Raw genomic sequence first — 18,631 nt, 5'->3', positions numbered from 1 at the left:
TATATATATATATATATATGGAGTAATAATATATAGAAATAAATATTGCTATTTACATCTAGAAAAAAAGTTTAAGGTACCCAAAATTCGACTTAGAATTGTCCTCGCAGTACTTTTAAAAAATATCCTGATCAAAGTACTTTTTAAAAAAATATACTTGAAAAATCGACATTTTCTGAAAGTTGATGATTCAATACTCAGTGTGAACGATCAAAAATGCAATTACGAATCACTTAGAACTTCTACGCTTCTTCTGAGTTCGACAAAATCCATCTGAAGAAGGTCGTGATAGTCAGACGGAATAAAATGCGATTTAAGAAGTTTAAGAAAATAGATTCTTTAAGATAAAATTCTATTTAAGCGCACGAAGAACAGACAAATTTTTTTTCGCAAACTTGTGGAGAGACATGATGTTTTCATCAAAAATGTTTCAGGTAAAAACATTATTACGTACTTGCGTGTCATGTCGAAATTAGTTTAAAATGAAAAATGATAAAAAATAATTACAAGTGAATGTATCAAGTTTACTGATTCATAGAGTTTTACCTTTTGTCTTTATGTGGAAGTGTTCTCAAGATCCATGGGAGGTAACTGCAATTTTGTACCAAAACTTGTAACTCTTGAAAGTTTTCCATTTAAAAAACTATGCAAGTCTGAACGTAATTGTGGATGATTTATTCTTAAAATGTATTTTGTACTGGATCATTTTTTGAGATTCTTAAAATCTTGTACTGCATCATTTTTAGTAATTCTTAAAATTCACACAAATTTCGATATGACAAGGATGTACGAAATAATGTTGTTTAGACGGAGTATATAGCAAGTGTAAATGACTGAATTACCAGCTACGTGTACATGTTATATACTGCGTTTATATAACATTGTATATATATTGTATCTTGTCTCTCACTCCTAGACAAGGTTCAAAAGAGAGTCGCCAAACTAATAGGTCCTGAAATGTCATCTAAGCTTCAGCCTCTGTCCCATCGACGTAATGTAGCATCCCTCTGCCTGTTCTACAAGTATTTCAATGGTGAATGCTCTGACGAACTGCAAGCACCTGTGCGCCCTCAACGTAAGTACCCGCGACCAATTCAACAAGCAGCAAAATCCCACCCCTTCACAGTTGAGATCCGTAGATGTAAGAGAGCCTTCTACTCCAGTAGTTTCTTCCAGAGAACCGCCGTACTTTGGAATTCCTCCGAGTTCCTGCTTCCCCAACTGTACTGACATGCAGAAGTTCAAGTGTAAGGTGAACCGACAGCTTACTGCCCAACTCCCCACATAGTACCCCTGTAGCTTTTGTCCCTGATAGTAGCCCGCTACAGAAAAGTTATTAAATAGAGAAATAGTCAACCACCTCAGCAGAAAAACCTTCTTAGTGACACACAATATGGTTTCCGCTCTGCAAGATCTACCGCAGATGTGCTGACGGTTATATCTCACAGGATTAGTGAATCTCTTGACAAAGGCTTCCTCTGTAGGGCAATTGCTCTTGACATATCAAAAGCCTTGGACAAGGTATGGCATAAGGGTCTACTTCACAAGATTTCCAGCTACGGTATAACTGGAAATGTTTTCTCAATCATTAAATCATTTCTCTCCGATAGACACATACATAAACACATAGACACATACATAAACACACACTTAAATCATTCATTGACATCTATGCTGATGACACGACCATCTACGGCAACACATCAAAGGTTGTAAATGACAAAGTTCTCTCTGATTCTCTCTCCTTTGATCTCGAGCGCGTGGTTCAGTAGGGGAAGATGTGGCTGGTTACCTTTAATGCATCTAAAACCAAACTCCTATCCTTACATCATCAACGCTCTGATCCCCAGCTGGCATCAATTGTGATGGATAGCTCTCGTCTGGGTGAGGCCCCGTGTTTTCACAAGCTTCTGGGTTTGACCTTTACTCCTGATCTGAAATGGAACACGTACATCAAGTCTGTTTCCAAGGTCGCTGGAAAGATGGTGGGATCCTTCTACCGCTCCAGAAGATATCTCACTACTGATGCAATTCTCTATCTTTATAAAAGCCAAGTACGTCCAAGGATGGAATACTGCTGCCATATCTGGACAAGAGCTGCTAAAAACAGCCTATCCTGCCTTGACAGAGTACAAAATAGTCTTCGTGGTTTAGTGGGGGATGCCCTTTTCTCTACCCTGCAACCTCTCTCCCACAGAAGAGACGTTGCGAGCCTGTCCTTGTTTTATGGTTATTTCCATGGCAGGTGCACGCCTGAACTCCAATCTCTGGTCCCCCCTCGTCAATCTTTCACGAAAAACACCCGTCTAGCCGATTCCACTGTGAAAAATTTTCCCCACTCTTTATCTGTGCCTAAATCAAAACGTAGATTCCATGAACAAAGCTTCTTTCTTAGAACTGCACGCCTGTGGAACTCTGTTCTGTCTGCCTGCTTCCCACCGGACTACAACTTGGATGTGTTCAAGTTCAACGTTAAAAAATTCCTAATGAACCGCCCCCTAAAGTAAGCACTTCATCAAATCTCCACACTAACGTAATGTACGTACTTGCAATAACCCTTATCCCTGAGTGGCCTTGATAAGTGGAAACCACTGTGTAAAAAAAAAAAAAAATAAATAAAAGTTGCAATGTGCCTTGTTCAGTGGGAAATTGCAATGAATAAAAAAAAATATATTTTATATACTGCATATGTATTACGTTGTATAAATTTAATATACTGCGTATGTATAACGTTGTATATATTTTATATAGTGCGTATGTATCACATTGTATATATTTTATAAGCTGCTTATGTATAAGGTTGTATATATTTTATATACTGCATATGTATTACGTTGTATAAATTTAATATACTGCGTATGTATAATATTGTATATATTTTATATACTGCGTATGTACAATAATTGTATATACTTTATAAACTGCATATGTATAACATTGTATATATTTTATATAATGCGTATGTATAACATTGAATTTACTTTTTATATACTGCGTATATATAACATTGTATATATTTATATTCTGCATATGTATGACATTGTATATATTTTATATACTGCGTATTTATAACGTTGTATATATTTTATAAGCTGCATATGTATAAGAGTGTATATATTTTATATATTGCATATGTATAACATTGTATATATTTTATATACCGCATATGTATTACATTGTCTAAATTTTACATAGTGCAAATATATAAAGTTGTATGTATTTTATATACTGCAGATATATCATTTTATGTATTTTATATACTGCAAATGTATAACATTGTATATGTTTTATATACTGCATATGTATAACATTGTATGTATTTTATATACTGCATGCGTATAATATTGTATGTATTTTATATACTGCATGCGTATAACATTGTATGTATTTTATATACTGCATGCGTATAACATTGTATAGATTTTATATAGTGCATACGTATAATATTGTATATATTTTATATATGCATATGTAAAACATTGTATATATTTTATATACTGCATATTTACACTATTGTCTAAATTTTATATACTGCATATATATAAAGTTGTATGTATTTTATATACTGCATGCGTATAACATTGTATAGATTTTATATACTGCATACGTATATTATTGTATATATTTTACATATGCATATGTAAAACATTGTATATATTTTATATACTGCATATTTACACCATTGTCTAAATTTTATATACTGCATATATATAAAGTTGTATGTATTTTATATACTGCATATATATAAAATTGTATGTATTGTATATACTGCGAATGCATGACATTTTATATATTTTATATTCTGCATATGTATAACATTGTATATATTTATATACTGCATATGTATAACGTTCCATATATTTATATACTAGATATGTATAATATTGTATTTATTTTATATACTGACTATGTATAACATTGTATATATTTTATATAGTTCATATGTATTATATAGTATATATTTTATATACTGCATATGTATAACATTATATATAATAATGTACTGCGTATGTATAACATTGTATTTATTCTATATACTGCGTATGTATTACACTGTATGTATTATATACTCCATATGTATAACATTATATATATACTATATACTGCATATATATAACATTGCATATATTTTATATACTGCGTTAGTATAATGTTATATACATTTTATATACTGCGTATGTATAACATTGTATATATTTTATATATTGCGTATGTAAACAATTGTATGCATTTATATACTGCATATGTATAACATTGTATATATTTTATATACTGCCTATGTATAACATTGTCTTTATTTTATATACTGCGTATGTATAACAATGTATAAATTTCATATACTGTATATGTATAATATTGTATATATTTTATATACGGCGTATGTATAACATTGCATATATTTTATATACTGCATATGTGTAACATTGTATATATTTTATATACTGCAGTTATATAACATTGTATATATTTTATATACTGCGTATGTATAAAAAATATATATATTATGAAATGCATATCTATAAAATTATATATATTTTATATACTGCTTATGTATAACATTGTATTTATTTCATATACTGCGTATGTATAACATTGTATATATTTTATATACTGCATATGTATGTCATTGCATATATTTTATATACTGCGTATGTATAAGATGTTATATATTTTATATACAGCGTCTGTATAACGTTTTATACATTTTATATACTGCGTATGTACAATATTGTATATATTTAATTCACTGCATATGCATAACATTGTATATATTTTATATACTGCGTATGTATTACATTGTATATATTATATACTGCGTATATGTAACGTTGTATACATTTTAGATACTGCATATGTATAACATAGTATATATTTTATATACCGCATATGAATACCATTATATATATTTTATATACAGTATACGTATAACATTGTATATATCTTATGTACTGCAAATGTATAACATTGTATATATTTTATATAGTGCATATGTATAACATAGTATATATTTTATATGCTGGGTATGTATAACGTTGTATATATTTTATATACTGCATATGTATAACATTGTATATATTTTATATACTGCGTATGTATAACGTTGTATATATTTTATAAACTGCATATGTATAACAGTGTATATATTTTATATACTGCATATGTATAACTTGTATATATTTAATATACTGCATATGTATAACATTGTCTAAATTTTATATACTGCATATATATAACATTGTATGTATTTTATATACCACATATGTATAACATTGTTTTTTTATATACAGCATACGTAAAATAGTGTACATATTTTATATAAACATATGCATAACGTTGTCTATATTTTATATCCTGCATATATATATATATATAACATTGTATGCATTGCATATACTGCATATGAATAACATTGTATATATTTTATGTTTTACTTAGTATATATATTGTATATACTGCATACGTATAACATTATATATAGTTTATATATGTATATGTATAAAGTTGTATATATTTGATATACTGCATATATATACAATTGTCTAAATTTTATATACTGCATATATATATAAAGTTGTATGTATTTTCTATACTGCATGTATATAACATTGTGTGTATTTTATATACTGCATATGCATAACATTGTATATATTTTATATACTGTATATGTATAACATTGTATATATTTTACATACTGAGTATTATAAAGTTGTATATATTTTATATACTGCGTATGTATAACATTATATATATTTTAAGTACTGCATATGTATAACTTTGTTTATATTTTATATAGTGCATATGTATAACGCAGTATGTATTATATATACTGCGTATTTATAACGTTGTATAAATTTTATTTACTGCGTATGTATAGCATTGTATATATATTATATACTGTATATGTATGACGTTGTATATATATTATATTCTGTATATGTATAACGTTGTATATATTTTATATACTCCATGTCTATTACATTGTCTAAATGTTATATACTGCATATATAGAAGACTATATGTATTATATACTGCATATGTATAACATTGTACATCTTTTATATACTACGTATGTATAAAATAGTATATATTTTATATACTGTATATGTATGACGTTGTATAACATTGTATATATTTATATAACGTATGTCTAACATTGTATATATTTTATATACTGTGTATGTATAACTTTGTATATATTGTATAACCTGCATATGTATAACTTTTTTATATACTGCGTATGTATAAAATAGTATATATTTTATATACTGTATATGTATAACGTTGTATAACATTGTTTAAAACATGTATACTGAATATATATATAAAGTTGTATGTATTTAATGTACTGCATATATATAACATTGTAGGTATTTCATATACTTCGTATGTATAACTTTTATATATTTTATATGCTGCATATGTATAACGTTGTATGTATTTTATATACTTCATATGTGTAACGTTGTATATATTTTATATACTGCATATCTATAACATTGTATATATTTTATATACTGCATATGGATAACATTGCATATATTTTATATAGTGCATATGTATAACATTGTATATGTTTTATATACTGCATATACATAAAGTGGTATATACTTTATATACTGCGTATATATTACATTGTATGTATTTTATATACTACATACATATAACTTTGTATATATTTTATATACTGCGTATATATTACGTTGTATATATTTTATATACTGCATATGTATAGCATTGTATATATTTTATATACTGCATATGTATAACATTGTCTAAATTTTATATACTGCATATATATAAAGTTGTACGTATTTTATATACTGCATATGTATAACATTTTATGTATTTTATATACTACATATGTATAACATTGTATATATTTTATATAATGCATATGTATAACATTGTCTATATTTTATATACTGCATATGTATAGCATTATATATTCTTATATACTGCACATGTATAACATTTCTGAATTTTATATACTGCATATGTATAACATTGTCTATATTTTATATACTGCATATATATATAGTTGTAGGTATTTTATATACTGCATATATATAACGTTGGATGTATTTTATATACTGAATATGTATACCATTGTATATATTTTATATACTGCATATGTATAATGTTGTATATAGTTTATATATTGCATATATATAACATTGTCTAATTTTTATATAGTGCATATATAAAAAGTTGTATGTATTTTATATACTGCATATATATAACATTGTATGTATTTATATACTGCGTATGTATAATGTTGTATATATCTTATAAACTGCATATGTATAACATTGTATATATTTTATGTACTGCATATGTATATCATTGTATGTATTTTATATACTGCATACCTATAACGTTGTATCTATTTTATATACTGCATATATATTTATTTATTTTTAAATCAATTTTTACTCCAAATAGGGGACAGTTCCACTTTGATGTTTGTTTACATTACATTTGAACTTCTGCATGTCAGTACAGTTGGGAAAGCAAAATCATGGAAGGGAATTCCAAAGTCTAATTGTTATCTGGAAGAAATTATAGGAGTAGGAGGCTTTCTTACATCTAGGGATCTCTACTGTGGTGGGATTTTCCTGCTTGTCGGATGTGTCGGGGGTATTTACGTATAGGGGGCACAAGTGCTTGCAGTTCATCAGAGCATTCACCATTAAAGTACTTGTAGAACGGGCAGTTGGGGCAGATTACCGTTCAGGACCTCTCAGGACCTCTCAGGTTTGTCACTCTCTTTTGAACCCTGTTAACGATGTAGAGACAAGCAGCAGGTGCACCAGCCCAAGTGTGACAACAGTACGCCGTACATGGGCGAATGGAGCCGTAGAGAGGTACACGATACTTTCAGGCGTAAGTAGTTTTCTAATACAGTAGAGAGAGCCCACCTTCTTTGCAGCAGCCTTGGCAATGCTCTCAACGTAACTATTACAGTTCATGTTCCCTGTAAATGTAAAGCCGAGGAGTTTAAAGGAAGTACTTTCGGGTAATGTGTTCGTGGCTATTGCTATTGGTGGTAGTAAAGGTTTCTTGTAATTATTGAAGGAAACAAGCTTAGGTTTGGCAGCATTGAATGTGATCATTCATTTTTATCCCCATTTCACTACAGATTGAAGGTCATCCTCTAGTGTTTCTGTAATTTCCTTAGATATGTGTTCATTTGTTTTCCCCTAATGTATGTTATAGAGAGTGGTGTCATCAGCAAATATACTCATCTCCGAAACAATGTTATCAGGGACGTCATTTATGAATATAAAGAAATAATAAAGGTCCAAGAAGATACCTGAGGTACTTCCGCATTTATATCATATTGTTTAGATGTACGACCGTCGAGGACAACTTCGATTTTCCTCTTACTTAAGAAGGATTTTATTACATTATGTATTCTTCCAGTGATACCATATGATCTAATTTTCTTTAGAAGACCATCGTGGCATCCCATGTCAAAAGCCTTAGATATATCGAGGGCTACCGCTCTACCGTCCCCTGTTTTGTCCAGTGATAGTATATACGTTCAGAAATTACAGTTAGGATATCTGCTGTGGAACGGGCTTACCTAACGAAATTCTGAGGACACATCTGAGCGGAAATCGTCAGATTGAAATGTGTTTTTTATCTGGAGAAATTTATTTCCTGTTTGAACGATTATTAAATGTTCCGTATGGAGATTGTTTTAAAATATTTAAATCTCTTAATAAACAATATTTTTTTTATTATTTGTGAGATATAAGCTGCCTTTTATGGGTGTATTCTCCATTTCGAGATTCTGACAAGCTTTAAATGATTATTTTCTATTTTTGTAAAATTCATTTATATCATTTCAATCGAAGAATTTTGGCAAAAATCACACACACACACACACACACACATATATGTATGTGTGTGTGTTAGTGTATCGATTTATCAGAATAAGCTTAGTAAAAAGTAAAAATATTTTTGGAAAGCCATTAAGAATGCAGGCGTGAAGCAAATATTCGTCTTGCAGAAGAAAAATTATTCATAAAGATTAACTGATATAAAAAAAATCAGAAAAAATGTAAATTAATGCAATAAAAAGAACGGGAATGAGATACGCGTAAAAGGACAGGGAAATGAGAGTGAGGAAGACAACGAGAGAACACAATCCCTATATATATATATATATATATATATATATATATATATATATATATATATATATCCATATATATATATATTTCTATTGAATACGTGTGTATACATTTAAATGCGAGCTCAAACAGCTGAAATGTATAACTATATATATATGTATGTATATATATATACATACATATATATATATACATATATATACACACACACACACACACACACACACACATATATATATATATATATATATATATATATATATATATATATATAGTTATACATTTCAGCTGTTTGAGCTCGCATTTGAATGTATACACACGTATTCAATAGAAATGCACATCTGATTACCGTGACACTGCAATAAAATATTACGAAGATACCCTTGTACACACACACACACACACACACACACACACACACACACACACACACACACACACACACACACACATATATATGTGTAGTTATAAGTATGTTGGTCATCGCGATGTGTTGCAAAGAAATGCGTAAAGTGCGCGATAAATATGTTGCATATTTCAGAGATGTAGTATGATTCCATTGAAGCGGATTAATTCTGATTATTATTCTACTAAAAATCCTTTCAAATAACAACCACTCACGAAATGAAAAACAAAATCAAGGAATCAGTTTCAATCGCCTAGATACGGGCCAGGAACTGGGAGCATGCCTTTCCAAAAGGCTGGCGGAAACTCAGCGAATACTTGGCGGAGGCATCGATCAGACTGGCTTTGTCATGATGGTGATGCTCTCGACGTATGACCAAACGAAGTAATCTAGCGGGTTCAGGTCGAGGGAGAAGGGAGCCAGTGAGAAAAGGATACAAAGCCCTCCTTCTGAAATCGCCTGGATATCTTTAGACTGGAGGGCCGGCACGGGTCTTTCTGCTACACTAAAGTTCTGCTAGCAGCCTCCTGATTGTAGCAGGAGTTCATCACACTCTTCAGCACAACAAGGTACACACGGTGGTGTAAACTTAAGTCAACTTCGAAGATGTGAGGTAGCATGATGTGCCCCTCACTTGAATGCACCCAAACACCATAACCGTGGCCGAAAACATTGTTTCATCAACCTTGGCACGTACCTGGTTTTTGTGGCAATCCAGCGATACATTTTGAGGGTCCTGGAAATGGTCCTATTGTCATATCTTTGATCCGTTGGGAACATGAGTTTTACAAGCGGCACATCTTCGATCTCGCTCGTTGAACACTGTTTCACTTTTACACATGATAGAAGGCTCTTATCACTCTTGGGATTTGTACACAACTGACCAACTAGTAGAGGGCCTGCATTAAGAAAAGAAAACCGGTTTTCATCAAACGGAAATGGAATCATGTTACCTTTCATCATTTAACCCTGTATTTGTTCGATACGTTTCTGTTTTCCTATCAACTATGTTCTTAATAGCATAAAATCGCACTACTACAGTACTGCTGTGTCTAACAAATAAATGACAAATTCTTTTGGCTATTAAAAAAAGTCGCATTTTATTTTACGATCGTCCTGCTTTCGAGTTGGGATTCAGCTTTATGTTAAGCTCATTTGTTTATATTTGCTGAATTCTTTATAATTCTGTTTTCTATTGTTCGTGTTGTTTAATTACACGATGAAAAGAAAGCAACGCTATGATCCTTTTCGAATAATTGTATTTTGCTTCAAATGTGCGTGTTGTGTTCTCTACGAGAACCTTAATGCTATCCTCTCTAAAAGATGTGCTATCCCCCCCATCATCATAATATTAATGTAATTCACAATTTTGTGTGTAGTTGCAATGGAACAACATTGAGATTGGATTGAAGAGTCCGACAGCACGTTCTGGGCAAACTCAAAAATAGGACATACCGAGCAATGGACGTAATTGCCCTCAAACCTTCAATAACTGAACACCCCATTAAAAACCCGCGATGCGCAACGAACCTCAGCACGAACTCATTTTCATTTCTGAATCATGTCCACTCAACATTCCATTTAACGATCTGGGAGACTATTCACGTTCAGTTGCGTAGATCTTCTCTTTGTAAACAGAGGGAATGTCTCTTATGTTTGAGCATGATTAACGTCTAGGATCTTCGAAAAATATCATGACGTTGCTTTATTTTAATCGCTTCTCTTTATTTCACTCGTGAACACAACGTCACTTTATTTTAATAATGTACATATTTTCGATTTTTCCTTTTTAAATCTCTCGATACAGCTTTGAAAAGCGAGGACGAAACCGGTCAGCTGATTCTCCTTTTATTTTTCTATCCTTATTTATTTATTTACCCTTTTTTAAACGTGTTCTACGCAATTAACTTTTAATCATGAATTATAAAAATCTTCTCTTCATGATTGCAATATTTAAATTCTCTACCTCTCAAAGTATCATGATATATATATATATGTGTGCTTGTGTGTGTGTGTGTGTGTGTGTGTGTGTGTGTGTGTGTGTGTGGACACGAATAGGCTCCTATATGGTTGACTATTTTTAAAAAACTGATACATATAATGATAGAGGTGTATCGAGACACAGGAATGGTTATGTTTGATCCTGCAGAACAGTGATCCATTAAAATTGTGGGGTCTGCTGTCGCGCCTGGTCCACAAAGTATGGAAATAAAAGATTAAAAAAAAAACGTTTACAAGTGTTTTTGATATAGATGTACATAAGAATACTTTGATAAGTATGTTTTATCTTAAATTGGGATGGTATAATTATATTGTGGGATCTGCGTTCGCGCCTGGCCTCCATAGAATGGAAATAGGCACAAACTTTAATAAAAACTTTTCATATCTATCTGCGTAAGTATACTTTGATAATTATGTTTCAGTTTGAAGAAATATGGTATGATAAAATTATGGGGTGTTCGTTCGCACCTAACCTCCATAGAATGTAAATATGTCACAAAGTTTAACAAGGTTTTTTAATATAGATCCACAGAATATTGTGATAAGTGTTTCAGTATGAACAGGTATGGTATAATAAATTATGGGGTTTAACTATTTGATTTTTACTTTCATCATATTTTGCTTTGATTTTGATAACCCCGAATTCGAAGCTATCTCTTTACAACCCTTCCTTTTCATAACCTATCATACTTTCATAAATCAGAGTCCATTTTCATAACCTATCATACTTTCATAAATCAGAGTCCATTTTCTGGAGGCGACGCTGGATAAGTAGTTAATAACACGGACTGATAATCCAAATATGCAGAGTTCAAATCCAGGTCGTTTCACAGAAATAGTTTCACTGAAGATGTAAGAACTTTCACGTAATCTCTCTCTTAAGTAAACGTCTTGATTTGAAAAAAAAAAAAAAAAGATTCTGACTTAAAATATATCGGGGAATCTCATACCGACATCTGATTTATCTAATTCATGCGAAATAAGTAATAAACATGTCCTAACATTGTGGCATATAATCCGCTCAACATCATAAATGGGCACGGACTGTGGGTTCTGGCCGAATCGTCGTTTCTCACACATTGACAACTGCTGGGGTCAAACACAAGCATAAAGAAATAAACAACACAAGAGAAACAAGAGACAATAAAGGAACTGCAAACTCATTCCGTATATATCAGTGTGTATGTGTGTGTGACACAATCGCAGAAAACGACCCTTCAGTCACTCATGTCCACATCTTAGTTGTTTGTCGAAGCTTTTTGTCATCGGTTGACGTCAAATCATTTCGGCCACCTAATGTTTTCTGGATCTGGTCTAAGCTGCAACACGCCGTCAACTGTCTCTAACTGAGAATTTGCGCAAACTCAAGACTGTCAGTAAGCTTTCCGTAACTGTCGTAAACTGTGGAAACACTCAGTCGCACTTCTAAAACTAAAAATCGACGTCTGCTCTTTTGATCGAGTTACTGTCATACCTTAACAATCTTATTCTATCTGCCTTCATATCCGTCTGTGAACCACTTCCTCCATTGTTTTTCTACTAACCTCACTTCCTGTACTTCTTTACGTGTTCCATTTCAGATCAGGAGTAAAGGTCAAACTCAGAAGCTTGTCAAAACACGGGGCCTCACCCAGACGAGAGCCATCCATCCCAATTGATGCGATATGGGGATCAGAGCGTTGATGATGTAAAGATAGGAGTTTGGTTTTGGATGCATTAAAGGTAACCAGCCACATCTTCCCCCCACTGAACCACGCGCTCGAGATCAGAGGAGAGAGAATCAGAGAGAACTTTGTCATTTACAACCTTTGATGTGTTGCCGTAGATGGTCGTGTCATCAGCATAGATGTCAACGAATGATTTACGTATGTGTTTAGGGAGGTCATTGATGTAGATCAGGAAGAGAGTTGTGCCCAGGATTGGCCCTGAGGGACTCCAGCATTTATATTGCAGGCCTCCGATTTTTTCCATCTACCACTACTCTTATGCGTCTATCGGAAAGAAATGATTTTATGATTGAGAAAACATTTCCAGTTATACCGTAGCTGGAAATCTTGTGAAGTAGACCCTTATTCCATACCTTGTCCAAGGGCTTTGATATGTCAAGAGCAATTGCCCTAGAAAAGAAGCCTTTGTCAAGAGATTCACTAATCCTGTGGGATATAACCGTCAGCACATTTGCGGTAGATCTTGCAGAGCGAAAACCATATTGTGTGTCACTAAGAAGGTTATTCCTGCTGAGGTGGTTGACTATTTCTCTATTTAATATGGATTCCAGCAACTGACTCATAACACACAGGAGACTTATTGGTCTGTACTATGTACTATAATTATTATTATTATTATTATTATTATTATTATTATTATTATTATTATTATTTATGTTTTGAAGTTTAACAGCAAGGTCGTGAAACTCTCTTCCTACTCGCTGTTTTCCTCCTACCTGTAAGACTAAAGCCAACATGTAAGTGACTCCATGCCTTGTCTCAAGCATAACAAGTAAAGAATAATAATTATCATGGTTCATACGTATTCCGAAAATAAAAGATGAATTTTTCGCATGCGTCTCTGCTATAACAAAGAATTGGATCTATTAAGAAGAAAAGTATCCAGTGAAAAGATAAGGAAGATACACAAGTATATAGTGAAGGGGAGGGGGTTAAAAGAAAGAATGATTATCGCTTTGAGTGAGAAAGAAAAAGTGACAGTTATTCATTTAGTCAGTAAATCTACGTAACACTCTCCCCTCCCCTCATTAATCAGCCGCACTTTCTTTTGTGGACATTAAAAAAGAAAATTGTATGAATGTTTGTTTAGAACCACAACTCGGTGATCACAACACGTTTTCTCTTGAGCTTTTAAATTCATGAACCATGAATTTCTATTTAATTTTTAAAAGCAATTTTATATCAATACTTGAATTAAAGTTGATTTTTGTGCAGGAAGTTTAGAAAGTGAGAGAGAAGGAGTAGAGGGATAAAGAAAGAGAAAAAGAAGAGGAGGGGAAGAAGGAGAGAGAGAGAGAGAGAGAGAGAGAGAGAGAGAGAGAAACAAACAAACAAACGGAGAGAGAGAGAGACACGCCGAAAAAGTAAGCCAAAAAAAAAAAAAAACACGAACATATTTTGTCTTTTGTTTTAGAATAAAATAATGCTTTTCATTTTAGTTATCTACTTGTAATATTTTTAATGGACATCGCTCTAGACAAGGCATGTAGCTACTTCATGTAAGGAACTAAAATACTACTCTAAATAAAAAAACTAACCAATTATAAATGCTAAGTGAATCCATTATGACCCTAAAAGCAGCATTCTCTTTTGTCAGAAACATCGCTTATGCAAAGACTAGGTGGACAAAATAAGGAAAGCCAGAGTTACGAAAGTAATTGGTCAACGTTCTACTCTACCGACTGTTCAGTGTATCTCCTTTGCAAAAAAAATTACACGAAAGAAAGTGTGGCTGACTAACAAGGGGAGAGAAGAGTGCCACATCGAATGATTCCATTGACACAGAATTTTTACAGAACCGCACGTTTTACCCAACTGCACGTTGCTAAATTGACCCTGCAGAAGAACGAATTGGGCTACGAAACTCTGCCTCATCTGCCATACTCTTCAAACCTCTCACCTACCGACTACCATTTTTCAAGCGTTTTGACATCTTTCTGCGTGAGAAATGCTTAAACAATCGAAACGATATAAAAAACCCAACCTTTGCCGTGAAATGCTGTTAAACACCACCAGATGTAAACCTGACATTTAAAAATGCTGTTGCTGACCATCAGTTAATTGCTATCTTTAAAGATGTAGTCCAATATGGTTTACTGGAGATTACCTTTAACCATCTATGCCGTTTGATCCATGGCTGGAGTTATTATAATAGTAGGCATTATCACCGTTACTATGTTATTCCTGGTAATTTAAAAAAAAATCATTATTTTGGTTTTGATTTCTTTTATTTTAATTTAATTTAATTTTAGTTTGATTATTATTATTATTATTATTATTATTATTATTATTATTATTATTATTATTATTATTATTATTATTATTATTAACCCACTAGGAGTAGTCACACAGGTCGTTATCGAAGACTTCTCTTTGAGAACAACTCTTGAGTCTGTGTGACAACAAGTCTTCCCAGATTTCCAGTACTCTCCATCTCTTTCGATAATCTTTACACATGAATGTGCGTTATCGCAGCAGTCACTTACAATTGATTTCTCATTGGCAGCGACCATTGATCTTCACTAGAATTTTCGTGCCAATAAGCCTCCCCAACATCCCAATCCTCTTTGAACTCATCTAGCGAAGGTCTGGCTAGTCCTTTTCTCCTCGATCTTTCCATTATCCTTGACCGTTATCACTTATTTGGTGGGGCGCCACTTTATGGTGACACCCTCCCACACGCAAAAAGAAATTCAGTGGCCTGGACGATAACTTAAAATTATACAGTTTAAGCTTTCACGATTCCATGTGATATTCCATTGCGTTTTACATGCGTAGCAGTTTTCTGTGTGTCTGGCTTATGCATGTAAATCATGCAAGTCTCTGCATTCAAAGGGTTGTCTTAATATTTGAGCCGTTTTCATTATTATTATACATTGTATCTTCTCAGCCATCTATCTGTTTTCTATCTGTCCCATTCTTTTTGAAAGTATTTCGGTATTGTTCCTAGTGCTTTTGCTATTAATGGTGTTATTTTGACTTTCTTTATCTTCCATATCCTTCTTAGCTCTTTCACCAATTACGTGTATTTGCTTCGCTTCTCTGTCTCCTTGATTTTCACTCTGTGAACTGCTAGAGGAGCAAAATTTACAATCTCGCAGAACTTTTTCTTTCTTGGTAAATAATCTGGCATCCTGTCCTCTAGCTTGGATGAGTTTATATGTTTGTATATTCATGTCCTATAGGATTTTGTGACATTCATTTTCGAGTACTGCTGCCCGTTTGTGCTTGTACCATTTGTCAGGGCGTTCAACATGCACTTGTTTGCATAATTCTCAGTGTACTTCCTACCCCACTTCTCATGTGTAGGTTTATATTCTTTTTTAGGTCTAGATTTCTGCATTCGCTTATTATTATTATTGTTATTATTATTATTATTATTATTATTATTATTATTATTATTATTGGTATTTTTATTATTTTTATTATTATTGCTATTATTATTATTTTTATTATTGTTATTTTTATTATTTTTATTATTGCTATTATTATAATTATTCTTTTTATTATTATTATTATTCTTTTTATTATTATTATTAAATTTATTATTATCATTTTCATTCTTCTTCTTCTTTTTATTATTATTATTATTATTGTTATTATTATTGTTATTATTATTATTGTTATTGTTATTATTATTATTATTGTTATTATTATGATTTATTATTATTATTATTATTATTATTGTTATTATTATTTTTATTATTATTTTTATTATTATTGTTATTATTATTGTTATTATTATTGTTATTATTATTGTTATTATTATTGTTATTATTATTGTTATTATTATTATTGTTATTGTTATTATTATTATTATTGTTATTATTATGATTTATTATTATTATTATTATTATTATTGTTATTATTATTTTTATTATTATTATTGTTATTATTATTATTATTATTATTTTATTATTATTATTGCTATTATTATTGTTTTTATTATTAATATTGTTATTATTATTATTTTTATTATTATTATTGCTATTATTATTATTGTTTTTATTATTATTATTGTTATTATTATTATTGTTATTATTATTATTGTTGTTATTATTATTATTATTGTTATTGTTATTAGTTTATTATCATTATTATTGTTATTATTTTATTCATATTATTATTATTAATTTTATTATTATTATTATTGTTATTATTATCATTCTTATTATTTTTATTATTATTGTACCTATTTACTATGCCTCCCCACGGGACAGAGTTAGACACCAGGGTCGTTTTTTAACGTGGAGAAAAGGTACAAAAATAAAAATTGTCTCAGTCGTGAAGGATTTCTCCTGCACCGAAAGAGAACAAGAAATAGAAGTGCAGCATCTGAAGAACAGATACTACACTTTGATCTTGACCAAAAGCGTTTATTTTTGTTATTAGTATTATTATTGTTATTATTATTATTATTATTATTTTATTATTATTATTGTTATTATTTTTATTATTATTTTGATTATTATTATTAATTTTATTATTATTATTGTTATTATTATTATTGTTATTATTGTTATTATTATTATTGTTATTATTATTATTTTCATTATTATTATTGTTATTGTTATTATTATTTTTATTATTATTATTATTGTTTTTAATATAATTATTATTGTTATTATTATTTTTGTCGGTGTTATTGTTGTTGTTCACAAGAATGAAACGTAATTTTCTTCAAACCGCATGTTTTAACTTCTTCATTTTTCATTTTTAAAATTGTTAAAGCCAGTGTCTTTTTATAAAGAATAATTTAAAGTTTTTTTTTGTTTGAAAAAGTTTTGTATGTAATAGAATTTGTATAACTACAATACAAACACAACATAATATCAATCAACCGTTGTAAACATTGAAATATCACTCGATACTAAAAAGAAATGATTAAATAATTTGTAATTTTATTTTATGACAAAAAATAGTCACCTGTCTATCATGGTAATTCCTACCGAGCATCGTGTTCTGATTCCGTTGTTTTCTAAATAAAGAGTTTGCCGTGGCTTCCGCAGCTTTCTTTGCAGTTGTATAAACAGTAGGTTACAATTTCTTTCTGTCCGAGCAGTGCCAATACTGGGCGATTGTCCTGGCCATTGTACCCAGACTATCTTCTGCTCAGCACAATGAAATGCGAAACCATGAACCAAATTATTTCTATTTGCTTCCGTATTACATCAGACACCTGCTTTCCATGACCTCACGTTAACCTGATCAATGGGACTACATGGGTTCTCGACTATGCTCAAAGGTCTTCTACAGACTAGCGGAGGGAAAGAGGCGTCATACTTTTCTTTGACACTAGTGCTATCCCGCTATTTATATATAAATTATATATAACATTGTTAATTAAATTTTTTATT

The sequence above is a fragment of the Euprymna scolopes genome, chromosome 3 (assembly GCF_053919585.1).
Source record: "Euprymna scolopes isolate OS-2025 chromosome 3, ASM5391958v1, whole genome shotgun sequence".
Classification (NCBI taxonomy): Eukaryota; Metazoa; Mollusca; class Cephalopoda; order Sepiida; family Sepiolidae; genus Euprymna; species Euprymna scolopes.
Note: the sequence above shows the minus strand (reverse complement) of the source record.